General features: G+C 44.8%; 1 pseudogene across 1 annotated transcript; it reads left to right on the top strand.

The window, feature by feature from the left end:
* Positions 1–18,253: 18,253 nt before the first annotated feature.
* LOC147000553 (sperm motility kinase Y pseudogene) lies at positions 18,254–21,690 on the top strand (annotated as a pseudogene). Its single transcript, XR_015045821.1, has 3 exons — positions 18,254–18,777; positions 19,271–19,385; positions 20,147–21,690. The product of XR_015045821.1 is annotated as a sperm motility kinase Y pseudogene (transcript).
* The last annotated feature ends 1,578 nt before the right edge of the window (positions 21,691–23,268 follow it).

Here is a 23,268-nt window from a genome sequence, read left to right as displayed (position 1 = left end):
TTTCATGGTGCTGAGGATCAAATGAAGGACATACATGTGCTGAGCAAATAGTGCTCCTGAGCTACTTGCCAAGCCTCACAGCACCTTCAGGATGTTCAGCAGCTTGTAAGCAATGTCTTAACTTAAGGTCCCTTTCTGTGTTGCCTGCTGGCCCTAGTTCATCAGCCCTCATGTGACAGGAATACCCAGCATCTTTCTGGTGTGTCCAATGTAGTTTGTTTCTAGAATGTTTCAAAGGTGTCTTTCCTCCACAGCTTGTTAATAGGGCACAGATGACCTGTAAGATTTTGAAACTGGTAGCTGTGTGTGGTGGCACATGCCTTTAATCCCAGCACTAGGGAGGCAGAGGCAGAGGCAGGCATATTTCTGAGTTCGAGGACAGCCTGGTCTACACAGTGAGTTCCAGGACAGCCAGGGCTATACAGAGAAACCCTGTCTCAAAAAACCAAAACAATTTTTTTTTTTGAAACTGGAGCTGTATAGTTTGGAGACTGGTTCTTTTGTGTCTTGACCCTGTGTGGCCCCAATATCATATGCTCTGACTGAGGGGTTAGCTGTAGATGGCTAAGTGTGCTCCCAGGGCGTGTCTCTTTGCTGGACAACTAGCTGTACCTTCAGCCTGATTCTATCATAGGACCAGTAGGAAGGTCTGTATGAGAGACCTATTAACAGAGTTCAAGCCTCTGTTCAGGGAACAGAGGGCCTGTGAGTGGTGGCTTTCTCTCACCAGTCTCATACACAAATATAATAAGGAGACTCTGGAATTCTCCCTGTGCCCTTCCTTATGGCCACACCTTGATCCAATTACACCATTTGGGCAGAGGCCTGGGGAGAGCCTGGCCTTTAATTGTCCTCTCCATTCCCTAAGGTTTATCACCACAGTCTGCAGCTCTGCACAGCCTGGCAGCCAGAGAAACTTGGCATAGTTCCCTATATGTCTGCCCAGGCACAGAGGAAGTACAGAAATAGAATCATTATGGGACCCAAGTGATTTCTCAGGGTCAATTATGGTCTTGGCTCTCTCTTGTCTGTGCAGACACAGGGAACAGGCCTTGACCTCCATGTACCCCTAGCTGCTGTCAACACTATGGATGTGTGAGCTGAGCTGGAAATGTTGAAAACCATAATCACTGAGCCAAAGTGACTAGCGGTGGACAACTGAGCACAAGACCCCTGCCTGCTCCCTGAGGACCAGAAGCCCCAGCTGGGTTCTTTCTGATCTATTCACTAAGAATTTGAAGAGCAGCTGCAACAGCGAGCCATTCTCTGGTGGGAAGGGCTGACAGGCATATCCAGGACAAGAGAAGGATGTTCTGTGGCTTGTTGGGCCTATCTGTTCTTTACAGGCATACTTAGCTATTATACCCAGCACTTACCCAGCTCTGTCTGGAGTGCTTTGGTCCCACAGGAGCTCTGTGGTGGTGAAGACACTGACAAAGCCAAGGACCTAGATTCTTGCCAAGCACCTGTCCACACTTGACACGTGCTGGGTGTCAGCACTATGTGCAGCCATGTAAAACTGGGGACATGGATGACTTTATTCCTTGGGATCACCTGTGAAACCCAGGGCCAGGTGACATGCTTGAGGCCAGGCAAGGATAAGGAGGAGCAGAGTGACCTTACCTGAGATTGTGGGATAGGGGTCCCAGAGAAGGGAGGGACTAGCCCTGGCTCACACTCTTCAGGAACATATGTGGTTGAGGGTAGGCATGCTGGTCCTATGCCCATGGTAGCTTTCCAACATACTAATCAGTGTCTAAATAGGTGTATTCAACACTGTTAATGTGGTGTGTGTGTTTGTTTGTGTGTGCGTGCTCACATGCATGTATGTGTGTGTGCCTGTATATGCACCTGCATGTGTGCCTGTGTGTGTGTCGGGGGGCATGTTCTGACAGCCATCCCACCCCATGCTGGGCACCCACAGTTGACACAGATTCCACTTAATAACATATTTGTTCCCAAAGATTTTCTAATGGAAGATAGTATACCTCTCAGTCAGGGCTAGTTAACCTCATTTTGTTCCAATGGGGAACACTGAACTTTTGGGATTGAAGACTGAGCCAGCCTGTGGACTCTCCTTCTCCTACAGTTTCTACACTATTCTATATGACACTGTCTGGGGAACAGAACCCTAAGCTCTGCCAGCACCCCTGTGTGTTTCATTGCACTAGCTGATATCCTGGCTGGCTGTCCCAACTCCACCTGTTCTAACTGAGCTCAGGATACACAGAAGGCCTGTATGAGGAGAATCTGCCCCACCCAGCCAGGCAAACTTGAGCTCCACTCTGACAAAAGTGAGAAGTGTGTCCAGATGTGCCCCTCACATCAATGGGTCCGAGGTTTGATCACAATTACTGTGATCAGTAGTGACATACAAGCCTCCTCTTGTCCAAGTAAAGTGACATCAAGAAGTACTTGTTTGGACCTTGGAGAGTAAAGGATTCCTGAGGGCTCCATGGATAGGTAACCAACTCTATTCCTTCCTAGAGTCCATGATCTGTACCTGCTTAATGATCCCTGGACCTCCTTGACTAAGACAAGGAGAGGAGACCCCAAACAGGGCTATACCAATGCAGGAGCAACACTGTCCTGCCAGGTGGAGGCAGCCTCCACAGCCTGAGGAGTGGGCTAAGTGTTCTTTCCCATTACATCCAATGGGGTCTTGTTTGCATAGCAAGTGGCAGTATCTCCTGTGGAACTGAGCCATGTTGCTAGGGAGACCTTTGTGTTGTTGACAGTACTTATAAGCTAGACATGGGAAGATGAACTAGAGACTTGTGATTTGGATATCCTGCTGTAGCCTGCTCTGGGTCTGTGGAGCCTAGGCCGGCTTTGCAGTCATAGGGCTCCCTCTAATGTCCAAGTCCCACCATGACACATTCGATAGAAGGTCAGACAGAAGTCCAAGTGGATTCAGGGCTTACATTGACACTTGTTTCTCTCAGATACTTTTGCTCCTGAGAATCCCAGGAGCTTAGAGCCAGAAACAGGAAGAATAGGACCTGCCCTATGCCCCAGGCTAGTCTCAGATATGGTTCCCCATCTCCTACCAGTGGACAGACCAAGGAGACTGATATTGTGGGCTGAAGGGTTGAGGGTCAAGAACTGCCTTGCCCAGACATGGCTAAAGGCTGATGGTGCTTGAATGCTAGTAAGCCACCTTCAATGCTGGCTGGCATAGACGGGACAGCTGTACAGCTCTTGCCTACACCACAATGTCTTGCAGGGGTGGGTCTTCACCTGGCCAGTACAGAGAGAGGAAGCTTAGGAACTTCATTACATGGAGAGGAGTTACTCTCTGGAGGAACCAGCAGCTCTACCAGGGTCCAGTCTCAGGTGTCACTGTATGAGCTAGTCATGAGCTGTCTGGATGACTGGGCAAACACATATTGTCCATACAGGCTGAGGACATACTGATCACCCATGTGGTCATCCTCTGCCTCCCCATCCTGCAGAGAGATACAACAGTGTGGTGCTAGTTCTCATCCTGAACTTTTGTTGTTTCCACAATCCCAGGACTTCCAGCTCAACTCAGACCTTTCTAAGTCTGACATAGGTGACCTGTCGTGGGCCTGATAGGCCTTCCTGTTGGTATGCCCAATCTTAGCTCTCAGAACACACTTCCCTCTAGGTTACCTCATGCTGTTTCCTCCAACCATCCCAGCACGCATCATCTCTGTATCCCATTCTCCTGAGGATCCCTGATAATCCCTGATACAATTGTGTTCTCCCAGGCTGGGCTGTGGGCTCTTGTGTGACTCGGAAAGATACTAGATGGTCTAGGCATCCTCCATGCCTTGGTATATGACCTCTTTGCGTCCACACTGGCCTACGGGATTCCAGTCAGACCAGGATTCTCTCCCCATTATTGTCTTTTTGTACTTCCCTCTTTGAGGAATGGCCCTGGATGTGGTCAACACACGTAACCCTGGAAGGATGTGAGAATTTAAGGAGGGCCATTTTGAACTTAAGCAAACCTCTCCACTGACTGCCTGGGTTCCATCATCTGACATTTGCTCCACGTTGCTGGGCAAACTTATGCTTTCCAGCTATGACAGACTAAGTTCTTCTCTGAGGACCCTAAACATACCACAGGTGGAGAGTCACACACAAGACTTGTTATTTGGTCAGTTCTTCAGAGTACTGCCTTGAGCTGAGAGACTTTGGGAGGGCATATGCAGCTTTATTAAATGGGCTGGCATCACTCTGGGCCTGGATTCTGCTGTGAATGACTCTCATGCTCTCTCCTCCCAGTCTGTATCTGTTCCTAACACTCTGTGAATCCAGCACCATGCAAGCTTCCTGGTCAGTCAGCCTTCATGCCAGTCCAGAGCCAGTCCAGGAACTCAGATCCTATACTTCCTCTCTCTAGGTTTTGCAGGGCCATGGGTTTAGTCTCTCTGGTGCTCTATGGTGTTGGGAACTCAAGTTTCTTAGGTCTCCAGGGCATCTGGTAGCAGCCCATTAGAACAAGGTAGAGGTAAAGAAAGGTGGAAATAATGTCCTGCAGTTCTGCATTTCCAACACTGGAGGGCTCCACACTGTTCTCAACCTTGTGAACCACACTCAGCAAGCCCTCTCACTAAAGCTCTGAGCCTGAAGCAGAGAACCACTGTTAAACCCAGTGTTCCCAAACCTGGCTGTACCTCCAGGGCTGCTTGTACAGGATTTTCCAGGACCATGAGGACCCAATTTGGAAATCTTAGGTGGGCAGGGTGCAAGGAGACACAAGGGCTCTATGAAGTCGTTATCTGGGATGTGACCTCTGTCTGGCCCTTCATCTGGATTAGCATGACCCACAGAACTGGTCCTATGGCTCACCTCCACTGTAGTGCATTATCCATGTGTGCACTTCTATGAGCACCTGCGAACATGGGACCAGATTTCAGCCCAGCCTAGGGCTATTCTAACCGGCAGCACGAAGATAACCACAGTAAAAACATTCAAGAATGTGACACTACACAGAACTGGTCGTCTTCCTCCTGGTTTGGGGAGCCTTGTTGAAAGGAGACCCATCAGTGCTCTGCACACATGCCCACCCTTATCCAGAAGCTCAGCCATTGCCAGTTCATGGTTACATACACATCAGGACAAGTACTTAAATGGTTAAGATGTGACACCCATAAACATGTGGATCAACTATACTGAATGAGAGAAATGGTGGACACAGCTCTGCCCTGAGGCTGCCGTAGTGTACTGCTGCTACTGCTACTGGTGTGTGTGTGTGTGTGTGTGTGTGTGTGTATCTCATGGTTGTATGTGTGTATATGGGTGTATAGCAGAGTGTCTGCATGGACATTTGTTTGTGCATGTATCTATGTATCTGTATAGACATGTTTTTATGTGTCTGCATGGATATATTTGCACAGATGTCTATGGGTCTGCATGGGTGAGTGTGTGTGTAAGTGTGTGTGTATGTGTTTCATGGTCGAAAGTGTGCATATGTGTGTATAGCAGAGTGTCTGCATGGACATGTGTTTGTGTGTATCTGCATGTGTGTGTGTGCATGTATCTATGTTTCTGTATAGACATGTTTTTATGTGTCTGAATGGATATGTGTGCACAGATATCTATGGGTCTGCATGAGTGTGTGTGTGTGTGTGTGTATGTGTGTGTTAGTTACATAGACCTGCATGTTTTTTGCAGTGGTATGTGTGTTTGCATGTGTGTGTTACATGGGCCTGTGCTTACTTGTGGATGTGTGACTTTAAATAGAAAATAGCGGCCTTTGAGGTAACTGTGGAGATGTGAGACCCTCACTCCCAGAAAGAGGTTAGAAGTCTTCTGCCTGTCTCTCTGTCTTTGGAAATAATGTGCTGTCATCCTCCTCTCTGAGGCCATAAAGTCTCAGGCCAGAGGTCAGTGCTCTGATCTGGCCATGTTACACATCAATAAGTTCATAAAGAGGGCAGGTTTCTCGTTCCTCTCTAAATCTCTAGTGCTGAACCACATCCACTAGACATGGCTCCAGCTTGGCATGGGGCCCACTGCTCATAGATTCTAGGTCTTTTCTTGCCCCTTAAAGCAATGCAGCAGGAAGTGCTTGAGCCAAGGCTACAGCTACCAGGTATAAGTTAATATTGACTGTCAAGTGTGTGAGCCAGTGCTCTGTCACTGTGAAAGACACCTGAGAAGATCAACTCCAGGAAGGAGGGGTTCTCTTGGTTTGTGATTTCAGATCTATGTGAGATAAATACATTTCTGTGTGCCTGAGGCAAGGTGGGATTTAAGGTAGTGGAGATTAAGCTGTTCCTGATATCCTCCTGAAGAGACTGGGTAGGTCAAGAGAGAGACTTCAAGGTTAATCTTCTAGTCACACACTTCTTCCAACAGGCCACCCCTCTCAAGATTCCATTCAAAATTTGAATTCAACAGTGGATCCAGGCACAGTCACCATTTTAAGATTATGACATGACATCATCATCTCTAAATTTCAAACTCAAGAACTGAACAATCAGGTATTTTTGGGAAGTTTTTGTTTTTCTGGCTCCCATTTATAGCTATCCTCAACTGGAGGTGTCCTGTGGGCTACCAGGTAGATATGCCTGCAATAACTGATAAAGTCATCACTCTTACGATCTACTCTCTGGAAATACCCCCATCCCCAATACAGGCCCAGAGGTGCATTGCTCTAGTGTCCTAGGCTGTTCTTCATCCATCCATGCCAACAGTCAGCATTACTTGTTGTACTGGCTGATCTTCAAAAACAGGCACCTCCTTCTCCCCAGAGGGCTACAGGTACACCACCTACCTTTACCTGTACTTGTGATACACAGCAGACTCCAGTCATTATGAACTGCTGGGTGAGCATGCATGGCATGGGACAGAAATCCTAATATAGTAAGGCCAAGGACACTCCCACGTCCCGTACCCATTGGCTGACCTCATTGTGATGTTCAGTGGCCACTGGCTAGAGAACGTCATTGTCCAGTATAACTGGCTGACCACATCCAGGTGTTCAGAGGCCAGTGGCTGACTGCACCTTGATGTCCAGTGTTTGTTGATTTCTTCTTTGTAGAAATATCCCTTTGCATTTCTCTCTCATTTTTGTCACATCATCCCTGTAGACAGCCATATCAAGGGTTTATTTAGTGTTATCTGCTTTATAAACTCTTCTGATATGTGTGTGTGTTTGATTTTTACTTGCCTGGGTATACATTTACTTGTATAATAAATATTAATGACCCCCCCTTTGTTTGCTTTGGGATTCTGTTCATGTCTTCACTATTCAAAATCATTAATGTTTTCTAGTATTTCTTGGTTTTACTGCTAAAAGTTAACCTGTTGTCCAGCTGGTCTTAGTTCAAGCAATTGCATAAGCTGAGACTGAATTAAATCTGTCACATACTTCCCATATCTTTGGAATTATAAAGAAGAAAGAATAGGAATGATGTTGGGTAGGGAAGAGGAGTAAGAAGGAGGAGAAAGAGCTTGTTTGAGAGGACATGACATAGGAGGGGAAGATGCCTGTTTGCTACTGTAGTGTATTTTTCTATAGCTTAGAAACAGAGCAAGCATGCTACCCTGCTGAGGACACCCAGCAGGACCATCCATGTCCTGAGACTGCATTTGTCCAGGAGTCCTCTGTGGGAAGATGCTGAGGAACTGTCAGCATATTTGTAGGTGTGGAGTGCCGCCTGCTGGATACATGGACGGAAGGGAAGCAGAATAATTGCATCCATTTTTGTGCCAGCATATTTACTGAGAGGAACTGTCACCACTTTGGGCCATTTACTTGTGCTGCAGGATCACACAGTGACATTGGGCATCATGTAAGATATAAGATAGTGTCTTCTGCCAATGACTAAAACTTCTCCTGTGAACAGCAGCTCCTGTTCCTCTGCAGGGTCCAGAACTTTCCTCTGCTTCCTTCTAGTATTTTGTGAGTTTATTTAAAAGTTAACCTGGTCCATCCCCACAGCCTGCCTAGTCCTTCTGGACACACCCAGTTGTCTGGAATGTCCTGTTTTCTACCCAGACCTCCATTTCATGGACACTTCTCTGCCCACCTTCATCACACCTGCTGATCTGCAAATAAACAGGTTTGATTTCCTCCCTACACCCATTCCCCTGAGCAGGCCCCCAAGTCTTCTGAGACTAGGGTCATGTACAGTCCCAACCCAGCTCCACTGTCCTCCCACCTCTCCATCTGCTTTTCCCTCCTTTTAAATTCCCTACTAGCCATGTCCCTGAGGCACACCCAACTTTTGGGAGACCTGCACTTCTCCTTAAGTTCCATTGTCCTGTAAAAGGTTTCCCAGGAGAGGAAATCTTTAACAGGAAACACATTTTAGCAATAAAGATAGAATTTACCTTAGAATAAAAGACTGGAACCAAAGATTCTTGGGCAAACAAACCTAAGCAGCCAGCTGGAGTCGCCATTCTAATATCTCATAAAACTTTCAACAAAATTTAATGAAAAGTTATGGGGAAGTATTCTTAATATTCACTAAAGGAAACATCTACCAAGTTAATGTCTCAATTCAGAACAATCTGGAATGCACTCACTCAAGGAATTATGCCCTGGACTGACAGCTGCAGCCAAGACTTCTGTACACAGGTACCCAGCCAAGAGACAGATAGGAAAGGATTAAATGTTGAGAAGCAGACTGGAATGTTGGGGAGGTTAACCCACCAACAACCCCAAACCCCTAGCAGGATGAGAATGGAGAATGGAGAGCCAGTTCTCAGCTAGCCTCACTACCCATAGATAGACTTCTTCCAGGCCTTCCTTTTATGTCAAGGGGCATCATCCTGAGTGAGGTAACACAATCACAAAGGAACTCAAACAATATGTACTCACTGATAAGTGGATATTAGCCCAGAAACTTAGGATACCCAAGGTATAAGATACAATTTGCTAAAAGCATGAAACTCAAGAAGAACGAAGACCAAAGTGTGGACACTGTGCCCCTTCTTAGAATTGGGAACAAGCTCTTCCGGTCAGAAAAGCACCTGAGCAGCTGGGGCGCAGGGTCTGCTGACACTCGCCAACTGCCCACAACACCCGCCACAGGATCTTAAGACTTCTGGTGAGGGGAGCACAGCTTCTGCTCCAATCCAATTGCGCGGGACCTGAGACTGCATTAGTTAGGGAAGCAGAAACCGGCCTGAGTAGGACCACAGGCCTCATCCGGCTGGATCAGCGCCGGGGTAGCGGGAGCGCAGGGTTGCCTGACACCCGCCAGCTACCCACGACCCCCGCCGCAGGATTTTGGGACTGCTGGTGAGTGGAACACAGCTTCTGCTCCAATCCAATTGCGCGGGACCTGAGACTGCATTAGTTAGGGAAGCAGAAACCGGCCTGAGTAGGGCCACAGGCCTCACCCGGCCGGATCAGCGCCAGGGTAGCGGGAGCGCAGGGTTGCCTGACACCCGCCAGCTACCCACGACCCCCGCCGCAGGATTTTGGGACTGCTGGTGAGTGGAACACAGCTTCTGCTCCAGTCCAATCACGCGGGACCTGAGACTGCTCTGGTTGGGGAGAGAGAAATCCGGCCCACACAGGGCCACAAGCCTCTTCCAGTCAGAAAAGCACCTGAGCAGCTGGGGCGCAGGGTCTGCTGACACTCGCCAACTGCCCACAACACCCGCCACAGGATCTTAAGACTTCTGGTGAGGGGAGCACAGCTTCTGCTCCAATCCAATTGCGCGGGACCTGAGACTGCATTAGTTAGGGAAGCAGAAACCAGCCTGAGTAGGGCCACAGGCCTCACCCGGCCGGATCAGCGCCAGGGTAGCGGGAGCGCAGGGTTGCCTGACACCCGCCAGCTACCCACGACCCCCGCCGCAGGATTTTGGGACTGCTGGTGAGTGGAACACAGCTTCTGCTCCAATCTTTAAATAGTGACAACGATAACAACTAACCCCAGAGATTACCAGATGGCGAAAGGTAAACGTAATAATCTTACTAACAGAAACCAAGACCACTCACCATCATCAGAACCCAGCACCCCCACTTCACCCAGTCCAGGGCACCCCAACACACCGGAAAAGCTAGACACGGATTTAAAAGCATATCTCCTGATGATGATAGAGGACTTCAAGAAGGACGTTAATAACACACTTAAAGAAATGCAGGAGAACACTGCTAAAAAGGAAGAAGACACTAAAGAGGAAGCACAAAAATCCCTTAAAGAATTGCAGGAGAACACTGCTAAAGAGTTACAAATCCTTAAAGAAAAACATGATAACATAATCAAACAGGTAGAAGTCCTTACAGAAAAACAGGAAAACACATCCAAACAGATGATGGAAATGAACAAAACCATACTAGACCTAAAAAGGGAAGTAGACACAATAAAGAAAACCCAAAATGAGGCAACACTGGAGATAGAAACCCTAGGAAAGAAATCTGGAACCATAGATGCAAGCATCAGCAACAGAATACAAGAGATGGAAGAGAGAATCTCAGGTGCAGAAGATTCCATAGAGAACATCGGCACAACAATCAAGGAAAATGTAAAATGCAAAAAGATCCTAACTCAAAACATCCAAGAAATCCAGGACGCAATGAGAAGACCAAACCTACGGATAATAGGAGTGGATGAGAATGAAGATTTTCAACTCAAAGGACCAGCGAACATCTTCAACAAAATTATAGAAGAAAACTTCCCAAATCTAAAGAAAGAGATGCCCATGAACATACAAGAAGCCTACAGAACTCCAAATAGACTGGATCAGAAAAGAAATACCTCCCGACACATAATAATCAGAGCAACAAATGCTCTAAATAAAGATAGAATACTAAAAGCAGTAAGAGAAAAAGGCCAAGTAACATATAAAGGCAAGCCTATCAGAATTACACCAGATTTTTCACCAGAGACTATGAAAGCCAGAAGATCCTGGACAGATGTTATACAGACACTAAAAGAACACAAATTCCAGCCCAGGCTACTATACCCAGCCAAACTCTCAATTAACATAGATGGAGAAACCAAAGTATTCCACGACAAAACCAAATTCACACATTATCTCTCCACGAATCCAGCCCTTCAAAGGATAATAACAGAAAAAAACCAATACAAGGACAGGAACCACGCCCTAGAAACAACAAGAAGGTAATCCCTCAACAAACCTAAAAGAAGACAGCCACAAGAACAAAATGCCAACTTTAACATCAAAAATAACAGGAAACACCAATTTCTTTTCCTTAATATCTCTTAATATCAATGGACTCAACTCCCCGATAAAAAGACATAGACTAACAAACTGGCTACACAAACAAGACCCAACATTTTGCTGCTTACAGGAAACTCATCTCAGAGAAAAGGATAGACACTACCTCAGAATGAAAGGCTGGAAAACAATTCTCCAAGCAAATGGCATGAAGAAACAAGCTGGAGTAGCCATTCTAATATCTGATAAGATTGACTTCCAACCCAAAGTCATTAAAAAAGACAGGGAGGGACACTTCATACTCATCAAAGGTAAAATCCTCCAAGAGGAACTATCAATCCTGAATATCTATGCTCCAAATACAAAGGCAGCCACATTCATTAAAGAAACTTTAGTAAATCTCAAAGCACACATTGCACCTCATACAATAATAGTGGGAGACTTCAACACACCACTTTCACCAATGGACAGATCATGGAAACAGAAACTAAACAGGGACACAGTGAAACTAAGAGAAATTATGAATCAAATGGATCTGGCAGATATCTACAGAACATTCTATCCTAAAACAAAAGGATATACCTTCTTCTCAGCACCTCATGGTACCTTCTCCAAAATTGACCACATAATTGGTCACAAAACAGGCCTCAACAGATATAAAAATATTGAAATTGTCCCATGCATCCTATCAGATCACCATGGACTAAGGCTGATCTTCAATAACAAAATAAATAATAGAAAGCCCACCTTCACGTGGAAACTGAACAACACTCTTCTCAATGATACCTTGGTCAAGGAAGGAATAAAGAAAGAAATTAAGGACTTTTTAGAGTTCAATGAAAATGAAGCCACAACATACCCAAACTTATGGGACGCAATGAAAGCATTTTTAAGAGGAAAACTCATAGCTCTGAGTGCCTCCAAAAGGAAACTAGAGAGAGCACACATTAGCAGCTTGACAACATACCTAAAAGCACTAGAACAAAAGGAAGCAAATTCACCCAAGAGGAGTAGACGGCAGGAAATAATCAAACTCAGGGGTGAAATCAACCAAGTGGAAACAAGAAAAACTATTCAAAGAATCAACCAATCAAGGAGCTGGTTCTTTGAGAAAATCAACAAGATAGATAAACCCTTAGCCAGACTCACTAGAGGGCACAGGGAAAGCATCCTAATTAACAAAATCAGAAATGAAAAAGGAGACATAACAACAGATCCTGAAGACATCCAAAACACCATCAGATCCTTCTACCAAAGGCTATACTCAACAAAACTGGAGAACCTGGATGAAATGGAGAAGTTCCTAGACAGATACCAGGTACCAAAGTTGAATCAAGATCAGGTTAATGATCTAAACAGCCCTATATCCCCCAAAGAAATAGAAGCAGTCATTAATAGTCTCCCAACTAAAAAAAGCCCAGGACCAGATGGGTTTAGTGCAGAGTTCTATCAGACCTTCAAAGAAGATCTAATCCCAGTTCTTCACAAACTATTCCACAAAATAGAAACAGAAGGTACTCTACCCAACTCATTCTATGAAGCCACAATTACTCTGATACCTAAACCACAAAAAGACCCAACAAAGATAGAAAACTTCAGACCAATATCCCTTATGAATATTGATGCAAAAATCCTCAATAAAGTTCTTGCTAACCGAATCCAAGAACACATCAAAACAATCATCCATCCTGACCAAGTAGGTTTCATCCCAGGGATGCAGGGATGGTTCAATATACGGAAATCCATCAACGTAATCCAGTATATAAACAAACTCAAAGATAAAAACCACATGGTCATCTCCTTAGATGCGGAAAAAGCATTTGACAAGATCCAACACCCATTCATGATAAAAGTCTTGGAAAGATCAGGAATTCAAGGCCCATACCTAAACATGATAAAAGCAATCTACAGCAAACCAGTAGCCAACATCAAAGTAAATGGTGAGAAGCTTGAAGCAATCCCTCTAAAATCAGGGACTAGACAAGGCTGTCCACTTTCTCCATACCTATTCAACATTGTACTTGAAGTCCTAGCCAGAGCAATTCGACAACAAAAGGAGATCAAAGGGATACAAATTGGAAAAGAGGAAGTCAAAATATCACTTTTTGCAGATGATATGATAGTATATATAAGTGACCCTAAAAATTCCACCAGAGAACTCCTAAGCCTGATAAACAGCTTCGGTGAAGTAGCTGGATATAAAATTAACTCAAACAAATCAATGGCCTTTCTCTACACAAAGAATAAACAGGCTGAGAATGAAATTAGGGAAACAACACCCTTCTCAATAGTCACAAATTATATAAAATATCTTGGCGTGACTCTAACTAAGGAAGTGAAAGATCTGTATAATAAAAACTTCAAGTCTCTGAAGAAAGAAATTATAGAAGATCTCAGAAGATGGAAAGATCTCCCATGCTCATGGATTGGCAGGATCAACATTGTAAAAATGGCTATCTTGCCAAAAGCAATCTACAGATTCAATGCAATCCCCATCAAAATTCCAAATCAATTCTTCAACGAATTAGAAAGTGCAATCTGCAAATTCATCTGGAATAACAAAAAACCTAGGATAGCAAAAACTCTTCTCAAGGATAAAAGAACCTCTGGTGGAATCACCATGCCGGACCTAAAGCTCTACTACAGAGCAATTGTGATAAAAACTGCATGGTACTGGTATAGTGACAGACAAATAGACCAATGGAATAGAATTGAAGACCCAGAAATGAACCCACACACCTATGGTCACTTGATCTTCGACAAGGGAGCTAAAAACATCCAGTGGAAGAAAGACAGCATTTTCAACAAATGGTGCTGGCACAACTGGTTGTTAACATGTAGAAGAATGCGAATCGATCCATTCCTATCTCCTTGTACTAAGGTCAAGTCTAAGTGGATCAAGGAACTTCACATAAAACCAGAGACACTGAAACTTATAGAGGAGAAAGTGGGGAAAAGCCTTGAAGATATGGGCACAGGGGAAAAATTCCTGAATAGAACAGTAATGGCTTGTGCTGTAAGATCGAGAATTGACAAGTGGGACCTCATGAAACTACAAAGCTTCTGCAAGGCTAAAGACACCATCAATAAGACAAAAAAACCACCAACAGATTGGGAAAGGATCTTCACCTATCCTAAATCAGATAAGGGACTAATATCCAATATATATAAAGAACTCAAGAAGGTGGACTCCAGAAAGTCAAATAACCCCATTAAAAAATGGGGCTCAGAACTGAACAAAGAATTCTCACCTGAGGAATACCGAATGGCAGAGAAGCACCTGAAAAAATGTTCAACATCCTTAATCATCAGGGAAATGCAAATCAAAACAACCCTGAGATTCCACCTCACACCAGTCAGAATGGCTAAGATCAAAAATTCAGGTGACAGCAGATGCTGGCGAGGATGTGGAGAAAGAGGAACACTCCTCCATTGTTGGTGGGATTGCAAGCTTGTACAACCACTCTGGAAATCAGTCTGGCGGTTCCTCAGAAAATTGGACATAGTACTACCGGAGGATCCAGCAATACCTCTCCTGGGCATATATCCAGAAGATGTCCCAACCGGTAAAAAGGACACATGCTCCACTATGTTCATAGCAGCCCTATTTATAATAGCCAGAAGCTGGAAAGAACCCAGATGTCCCTCAACAGAAGAATGGATACAGAAATTATGGTACATTTACACAATGGAGTACTACTCAGCTATTAAAAAGAATGAATTTATGAAATTCCTAGCCAAATGGATGGACCTGGAGGGCATCATCTTGAGTGAAGTAACACAATCACAAAAGAACTCACACAATATGTATTCATTGATAAGTGGATATTAGCCCAAAACTTAGGATACCCAAGATATAAGATACAATTTGCTAAACGCATGAAACTCAAGAAGAATGAAGACCAAAGTGTGGACACTGTGCACCTTCTTAGAATTGGGAACAAAACACCCAGGGAAGGAGCTACAGAGACAAAGTTCGTAGCTGTGATGAAAGGATGGACCATTTAGAGACTGCTGTATCCAGGGATCCGTCCCATAATCAGCTTCTAAACGCTGACACCATTGCATACACTAGCAAGATCTTGCTGAAAGGACCCAAATATAGCTGTCTCTTGTGAGACGATGCCGGGGCCTAGCAAACACAGGAGTGGATGTTCACAGTCAGCTATTGGATGTATCACAGGGCTCCCAATGGAGAAGCTAGAGAAAGTACCCAAGGAGCTAAAGGGATCTGCAACCCTATTGTTGGAACAACATGATGTACTAACCGGAACCCTGGAGCTCTTGTCTCTAGCTGCATATGTATCGAAAGATGGCCTAGTCGGCCATCAATGGAAAGAGAGGCCCATTGGACTTGCAAACTTTATATGCCCCAATATAGGGGAATGCCAGGGCCAAAAGAATGGGAATGGGTGGGTAGGGAAGTGGGGGGCGCTATGGGGGACTTTTGGGATAGTATTGGAAATGTAATTGAGGAAATTATGTAATAAAAATATTAAAAAAAAAAAAAAAAAAAAAGAATTGGGAACAAAACACCCAGGGAAGAAGTTACAGAGACAAAGTTTGGAGCTGTGACAAAAGGATGGACCATTTAGAGACTGCCGTATTCAGGGATCCATCCCATAAGCAGCTTCCAAACGCTGACACCATTGCATACACTAGCAAGATTTTGCTGAAAGGACCCAGATATAGCTGTCTCTTGTGAGACTATGCCGGGGCCTACCAAACACAGAAGTGGATGCTCACAGTCAGCTATTGGATGGATCACAGGGCCCCCAATGGAGGAGCTAGAGAAAGTACCCAAGGAGCTAAAGGGATCTGCAACCCTATAGGTGGAACAACATTATGAACTAACCAGTACCCCGGAGTTCTTGACTCTAGCTGCATATGTATCAAAAGATGACCTAGTTGTCCATCACTGGAAAGAGAGGCCCATTGGACTTGCAAACTTTATATGCCCCAGTACAGGGGAATGCCAGGACCAAAAAGTGGGAGTGAGTGGGTAGGGGAGGGGGGAGGGTATGGGGTACTTTTGGGATAGCATTGGAAATGTAAATGAGGAAAATACTAATTAAAATATTTATAAAATAAAGAAGGAGCGGGGAAGGAAACATTGATCTGTCTCCATGAGCCAAGGACAAGCCCCCTTCAACCCTCCCATCTCAGCCCATAAGCAGCCACACACCAGGCCTGTGTTTATCTCTAGAGGCCCATGAATCCAGGCACATGAGCCCCCCCCCCCCCCGCCTTTATTGCCATACTCAGTCAGCTCAGCCACCCTCTTCAATGGCAAAGGGCTCCTGTATGCCATTGTATGTATGCCAGTCTTGAGACCCTGGGCCATAGGTGCTCTGCCTATGTAAGTTCAGAGAGCATGGAGTTAGCTAAATATCAGTGTCCCTTGGCCTCAAGGGAGAAGGGAGTTTGGATTCCAGCTCTAGCCTAGTCCTGTAATAAACAGTCCTCCTCAAATGCAGACAGCAATGTCTAGATGATGTTCACAGCAACCCTGGCCTGAAACTGTCCTGTGATTGATACTACAAACCAGGAAGCAGGGATTGAACTTGAGAACACTGACTCAGGCTAGGGAGGTGTTGGGGGTCGGCCAGCAGCCCGCAACATGAACAGTTCCACTGAGATGGCAGCTCCAAGCTGGAAAGAGAAGAAGCTAGACAGGGAGGAAGGAGAAACGAGGCCAAGACAAGCTCATCCTGTTCAAAGCCCCATTTTACTAGTTCTGACATCCAGTTGTAAAGGAGGGGGGAGGGAACCCGATTTCCCGCCAAATAACTCGTGGTCCAGTAGCAGGGTGAACATGTGTGTGGCTCCAAGCAGCAAAGCATCATGGTCCAGAAGTGGGCGTGGCAGAACGAATAAGCAGGAAACTCCACCCCTGAGCCAGCAGGATTCCAGGCTGGGGGTGGGGAGGCTACAGGGAGGGCTCCAGGGCACTTGATCTCAAAAGCAATGTCAGAAGCTGAGCCACAATAACCAGTGGTGGCAGGTTTTCTTTTCTATTCTCAGGACTGGCAATAAAGTCCACATATGAGGATCTTTCCTCCCAGTCGTACTGTCTGCAGATATGAGGTTCCTCAACAGAGGCCTCAAAACTCCAGAACAGAGTCTTCAAAAGGAAAGAGCTACACATTGCACTGCCTACAGCACTCTGAAAAGCAAAGACCCTTTTAGAATTTTAGCCAATCAGTGCTCAGTGCTGAGGAGTAACACAGCAGCCTAGGTCCTGTGACCTGACTGTCAACAGTCTGTGGCTCAGAGCCTATTTCTTTTGTGTCAGCACAGGCACTCTGTTCTTTCTGGTCCCAGGGAGCACAGAGCTTGTGGTCCTCACACATGCCTGCTCCACCTTTGGATCTTAAAGTCTAAAGTGAGCCCAACACTCAGTATGGACTTGGTTTTCTATACACCATGTCAACCTCTGTGTGGGAGAGTGTGTTTGCATGTGTATGCTTATCCCCTTGTGTGCCTAGGCGTACATACATACCCCTGTGCTTATGTACTGTCAGAGGCCATCTTCCGGATAGGTCTTCACACTTGCACATCCCTGTCTCCCATTCCCATCCCCACCCCCACCCCAGCGATGCTGAGGTTTTGGACTTTGCTGTTGTACCCCATTTTGATGTGGGTTCTGGGGATTCAAATTCAAGTCTTCACCTTGGGAGGGAAGTGCTCTGCCTAAAAAGTGCAGCCCTGTCTCAAGAGAACCTAGAGCCTTTCTGAGGAGTTATGAGGACAGTATCTTCCCTGATTGCTTGGTTTAGAAAGACCACTTAGTCTTGAAAGTTAAACTGGAGCATCGGCTTGAGGTCATTCAGTCAGAATACAAAGAGAAGTTGACACACAGAATCAACTTATAAGGGCTTTATAGAAGGAAGCACAACAAACATTCTAACAAGATACCAAGGACAGCAAAACATCCTAGAGACCTTGCTTTCAAAAAGCCTAATGTCACACTCCATAGCCCAGCTAAGCCAGAGCCTTGCAGTCCTTCCAACCATGTCATAAAGGGTCCTATTATGACCTAGTGAGGAGAGATTGTGAGGCTCTCCAGGCAACAGATGTTAAGCTGTGGCCAGGCCTGAATTTCTTTGAGTGCATTCAGAGGAGGTGTGGAGTGGTGGTGCCCTCTGGGACTTTATTGTATCTAGTGAGCTGTGTGTGGTTGTATTGGTTTGTAAGTGTGCTATGTAGATGTGCATGTATGAGCATGTGTAGGAGTGTGGCTGTTTACAGATTTGCTTGTGTGTGAGTGTGTCAGTGTATGTAGGAGTGTGTGAGTTTCCTGTTTTGTGTGTGTGTGTGCCTTTTCCTGTGTGTATGTGTAGTGTGTGCTTACATGTTTGCTTGTGTGTAAGTATGTGTGTACCCGTTCCTTTGTGATTGTGTGTAGTACAATTCTGGTTTTGTGTGTAATAAGAGTTTGTATGCGTGTGTTCCTGTGTGTGTGTGTGTGTGTGTGTGTATAAGATCACTATTGTGTATTTGTGTGTGTGCTTTTGTGTGTGTGTTTGTGTGCTGTTGCACACGTGAGTGTGTTTGGGCTCCCGTGCCCATCACCCTTTCCCTCTTGTATCTGTGTTACCTGCCCCTTGGTGCAAGAGAGTGTAGAGGCCAGTAACCAGCCCGGCAGCTGTATTTAAGGTAGGTCATCAACCTTATTTTCAAAACAGGCTCACTCACTGGCCTAAAGCTGGCCAAATCTCTGGCCTGGCTGACCAGTGGCTCCCAGAGATTTGATATGCCAATCCCATAATCTCAGATTAAGTGCCTAAGTGGATGGCTGGCTGTTTATTTATATATTGGTTGATTTTGGTATGAGTTCAAGAGATAGCATTGGGCCCTATATTTTCAAGGCCACTGACTGTTTGCTTCCTTAGTGTTGGTGTTTTGATTTTTATTTATTTGGATGGGTGCTTTTGTTTTATTGTGGTCAGTTTTATTTTCTCCCATGGTATTTTATTGTGTTGATTATTTACTTTTGTAATTTAGGCTGCTCTAGAATATCTCCTTTTTCAATGTATTTTGGTTTCCTATTTTTACATTGTTCCTGTTTCTTGAAGTATTCACTACATGTTATGATTGGCTTATAATTTATACATATTTGCCCTTTGTGATATTTTGTTTTCTCCATCAGACAGTATTTGAGATGTCTGAGAATGAGCCCACAGGCACTTAGAGGTTCAGTGGGAGGACATCTAGTGGTTCCCGGAGCAGCTGCAGCATCCAGGACATATGGAACTACAGTGGAGGTGAGCTATAGGACCAGGTAGCAAAGAGCCTGACTTGGTCAATGCTAATCTGAATTCCTGGATGCAGGCTGGAATGGTCTCAGGGCTACCAGTGGTTAATGACCACTCAAGTGTCATTAACACTGTGTGGCCTCATTCTCAGCATCTTGATCAGGTAAAAAGCAGCTGTGGCCTTGGCCACTTAAGTTGAGTCTATGGCATTTTGGAATTGGTTTTAGGTTGAATAGTCACTGATATTTCACTATCTTATTGTTTATGGTTATTGAATTTTAATTTTCAATATTTTGCTCTTGGGAAGTATGGTTTTGTTGTGGACAATGAGGTCCTGAAATGAAATGGAATTTTCTCTGAAGTGCTGGGGGATATATGCCTGTTTTGTCTTATACTAATTCTTTCTCCTCTCATTTATTTCATATGATTTTTTTCAGTCAACATCCACTCATAATATTGATCAGGTGTAGCCCTCCCAGTCCCACTGTCTTATGATTATAGTTTCATCATCTGTATTTAGTATGTGTGTGCTCTTGGCTTTCTAGTTTGGGGTTGGTCTTTTGGTTGGGTTTTACTTAAGATTTTTTTGACTTTAGCTTTTCCCCCATATCTTTTTCATAATTTTTATTCTAGGTCTCTAACTTTTACTTACCTTTATTTCAAGCACCCTTTCTTTGTTTATTTTAGGTAGCACTTGTAGTAATTTTAGTTTCTATTTTCCTACATGTTTTTCATTATTTTGATTTTATTTTATTTTATGTTATTTTCAGGTACCACTGGTAGTGATACAATGGCTGCACATATTGAAGAGGAGTTACCACCACCCAGCCCTCCGCTCATTAACCCTGAGGCCGGAAAGTTGTACTCCCAATATGAAGTTGTAAGAACTATCGGGCATGGGACTTACGCCAAGGTCCTCCTGGCCCAGCACCGGCTCACAGGCACACCCGTGGCCATCAAAGTTCTTGTAAAGAACAAGCCCTGCTTTCAGCCAGCCATGAAGGAGGCCAATATAATGAAAAAGATCAAACACCCCAATATTGTCTCACTTCTCCAAGTGATTGAGACCAAAACAAGAGGATACCTCATCATGGAACTGGTTGAAGGCCAAGAACTTTATGAATACATCAAAAATTCTGGCCACATAGGGGAGGATGAAGCTCGACAAATATTTTTACAATTACTGTCAGCTGTGAGCTACTGCCACAGCCATGGTATAGTGCATAGGGACTTAAAACCTGATAACATCATGATCGACAACAAGGGGAACATCAAAATAATCGACTTTGGGCTTAGTACCCAAGTCCAACCCGGACAGATGTTGGATGAGCACTGTGGTGCTTATGCTTATGGTGCCCCTGAGTTATTCCTCTGGGATAGATACGATGGAACAAAAAGTGACTTATGGGCATTGGGAGTGATATTGTATTACATGGTTGTTGGAAAGGTCCCATTCGATTCATTTATCAAACATGAGCTACAAGAGCAGATACTTGCAGGTGTATACCCTGCCCCCTGTGGGGTGTCCAACGAGCTGGAGGACCTATTGAGCCTGTTAATGACCGTAAACCCCAAATATAGGCCGACAGTCACGGAAGTGATGAAGCATCCATGGTTCAAAGGCCACTGGAAAGGATTAAAAAATATTCATGAGGAACCTGTCCCTGTCAGACCAGATCCTGACATTGTAGATGCAATGCAGTATATTGGGTTCCGAGCAAAAGATATTAGAGAATCACTCACTGAAGAAAAATTTAATGAAATGTCAGCTGCATATTTCTTATTGGAAGGGCAGGCTGTCCAGAGGGAAGTCCACTCAACCCAGGCTCCAATAGTGAGTCAAGTTAAGGCCCCATTCCCTTCCATTGATGCTGGTGCTGGTTTGTGTTTAACACTTAAGAGGATTGGAAGCGCTCCCATCCTTGGCAGATCGGTCTGGCCATCCTCCATTGGTCAAGTGCCAGCCTATGGCCAGAAGGTTAGGCAAAGAGCAGGCAGAAGATCCACTGGGCATGGTCTGTTCTGGACAAACCAGATGACACCCACACAGGACCAACACCAGATCCGTGCCATGAGTGTCCCCTGCATGCTTTCAACAAGCAGCATAACTGAACAGAGCTTCAGTGAGAAGAGAGAAGAGGATCTCCCCCACAGTGTTTTAGCAGAGGATAAGCCCATCCCCAGCAGGGGCTGGCGCAGAGGCATCATGAGATGGACAAGGAGGTTGGGGAATGCCATGAGGAGGCTGTGTTTCTGAATTCCGTCAATAAAAAGACTTCGTCTGGGGCACAACAGAGTCTCCCCCCAGAAATGAGGCACAGGGAGAAATTCCAGAGACACAGCAGCAGGCAGGGCCCAGGTACCTTTGTGCTTTGTCCTTCCCAGTTTGCTGTGTGTTGGTCCCTCCTCTGTCTCCAGTTTCCATTTTCCACACCCAATTCTTACCTTCTTACCTTCTCTAAGTACTTTACAATTCTTCCTCAACCCCCAGCCTTCTCCCTCTTCTGAATTTCTCCTCTTCCTAGCAGGGATGCAATATGAATGATTTCTACCCCACTCAACACAGTTATTTGTCTTGCTGACCCCATCTCTTCACCTGGACTCCATGTTCCCTAAAGAAAATAGCTCCCACAGGGTGAGGACTACAGGGATGTTGGTTCATGGACTCTCTCAGGTGATACTGGCAGTAGCAATTTGCCAATCAATCACAAAAGCTGAAGAACAGATTCTTACATTTTCAAAATAACATCACACCCAGTAAGCTTCAGAACTAATAACAAGCTATGCCATTGAATAAGTATCAATAGCATAGTTTGCTGGTTATTGACGATGGTCAGACTTCTGCATGCATGCATAGGTTTTTGCATACTGATTGTTCTCTTTCCTAAGACCTAGTGGTGTATACATTTTTTTTTTTTTTTGGAATTTTGTGATGTTTATTTTTTTTCTTTTTTTTTAATTTTTTTAAAAAATTTTTAATTTTTAATATTTTTATTACATATTTTCCTCAGTTACATTTCCAATGCTATCCCAAAAGTCCCCCATAGCGCCCCCCCACTTCCCTACCCACCCATTCCCATTCTTTTGGCCCTGGCATTCCCCTATATTGGGGCATATAAAGTTTGCAAGTCCAATGGGCCTCTCTTTCCATTGATGGCCGACTAGGCCGTCTTTCGATACATATGCAGCTAGAGACAAGAGCTCCGGGGTTCTGGTTAGTACATCATGTTGTTCCAACAATAGGGTTGCAGATCCCTTTAGCTCCTTGGGTACTTTCTCTAGCTTCTCCATTGGGAGCCCTGTGATACATCCAATAGCTGACTGTGAACATCCACTCCTGTGTTTGCTAGGCCCCGGCATCGTCTCACAAGAGACAGCTATATTTGGGTCCTTTCAGCAAAATCTTGCTAGTGTATGCAATGGTGTCAGCGTTTAGAAGCTGCTTATGTGATGGATCCCTGGATACTGCAGTCTCTAAATGGTCCATCCTTTCATCACAGCTACGAACTTTGTCTCTGTAACTCCTTCCCTGGGTGTTTTGTTCCCAATTCTAAGAAGGGGCACAGTGTCCACACTTTGGTCTTCATTCTTCTTGAGTTTCATGCGTTTAGCAAATTGTATCTTATATCTTGGGTATCCTAAGTTTTGGGCTAATATCCACTTATCAGTGAATACATATTGTGTGAGTTCTTTTGTGATTGTGTTACTTCACTCAAGATGATGCCCTCCAGGTCCATCCATTTGGTTAGGAATTTCATAAATTCATTCTTTTTAATAGCTGAGTAGTACTCCATTGTGTAAATGTACCATAATTTCTGTATCCATTCCTCTGTTGAGGGACATCTGGGTTCTTTCCAGCTTCTGGCTATTATAAATAGGGCTGCTATGAACA

The sequence above is a fragment of the Mus caroli genome, unplaced genomic scaffold, assembly GCF_978045245.1.
Source record: "Mus caroli unplaced genomic scaffold, Mus_caroli_1 scaffold_18, whole genome shotgun sequence".
Classification (NCBI taxonomy): domain Eukaryota; kingdom Metazoa; phylum Chordata; class Mammalia; order Rodentia; family Muridae; genus Mus; species Mus caroli.
This window is presented reverse-complemented; position numbering and strand designations above follow the sequence as displayed.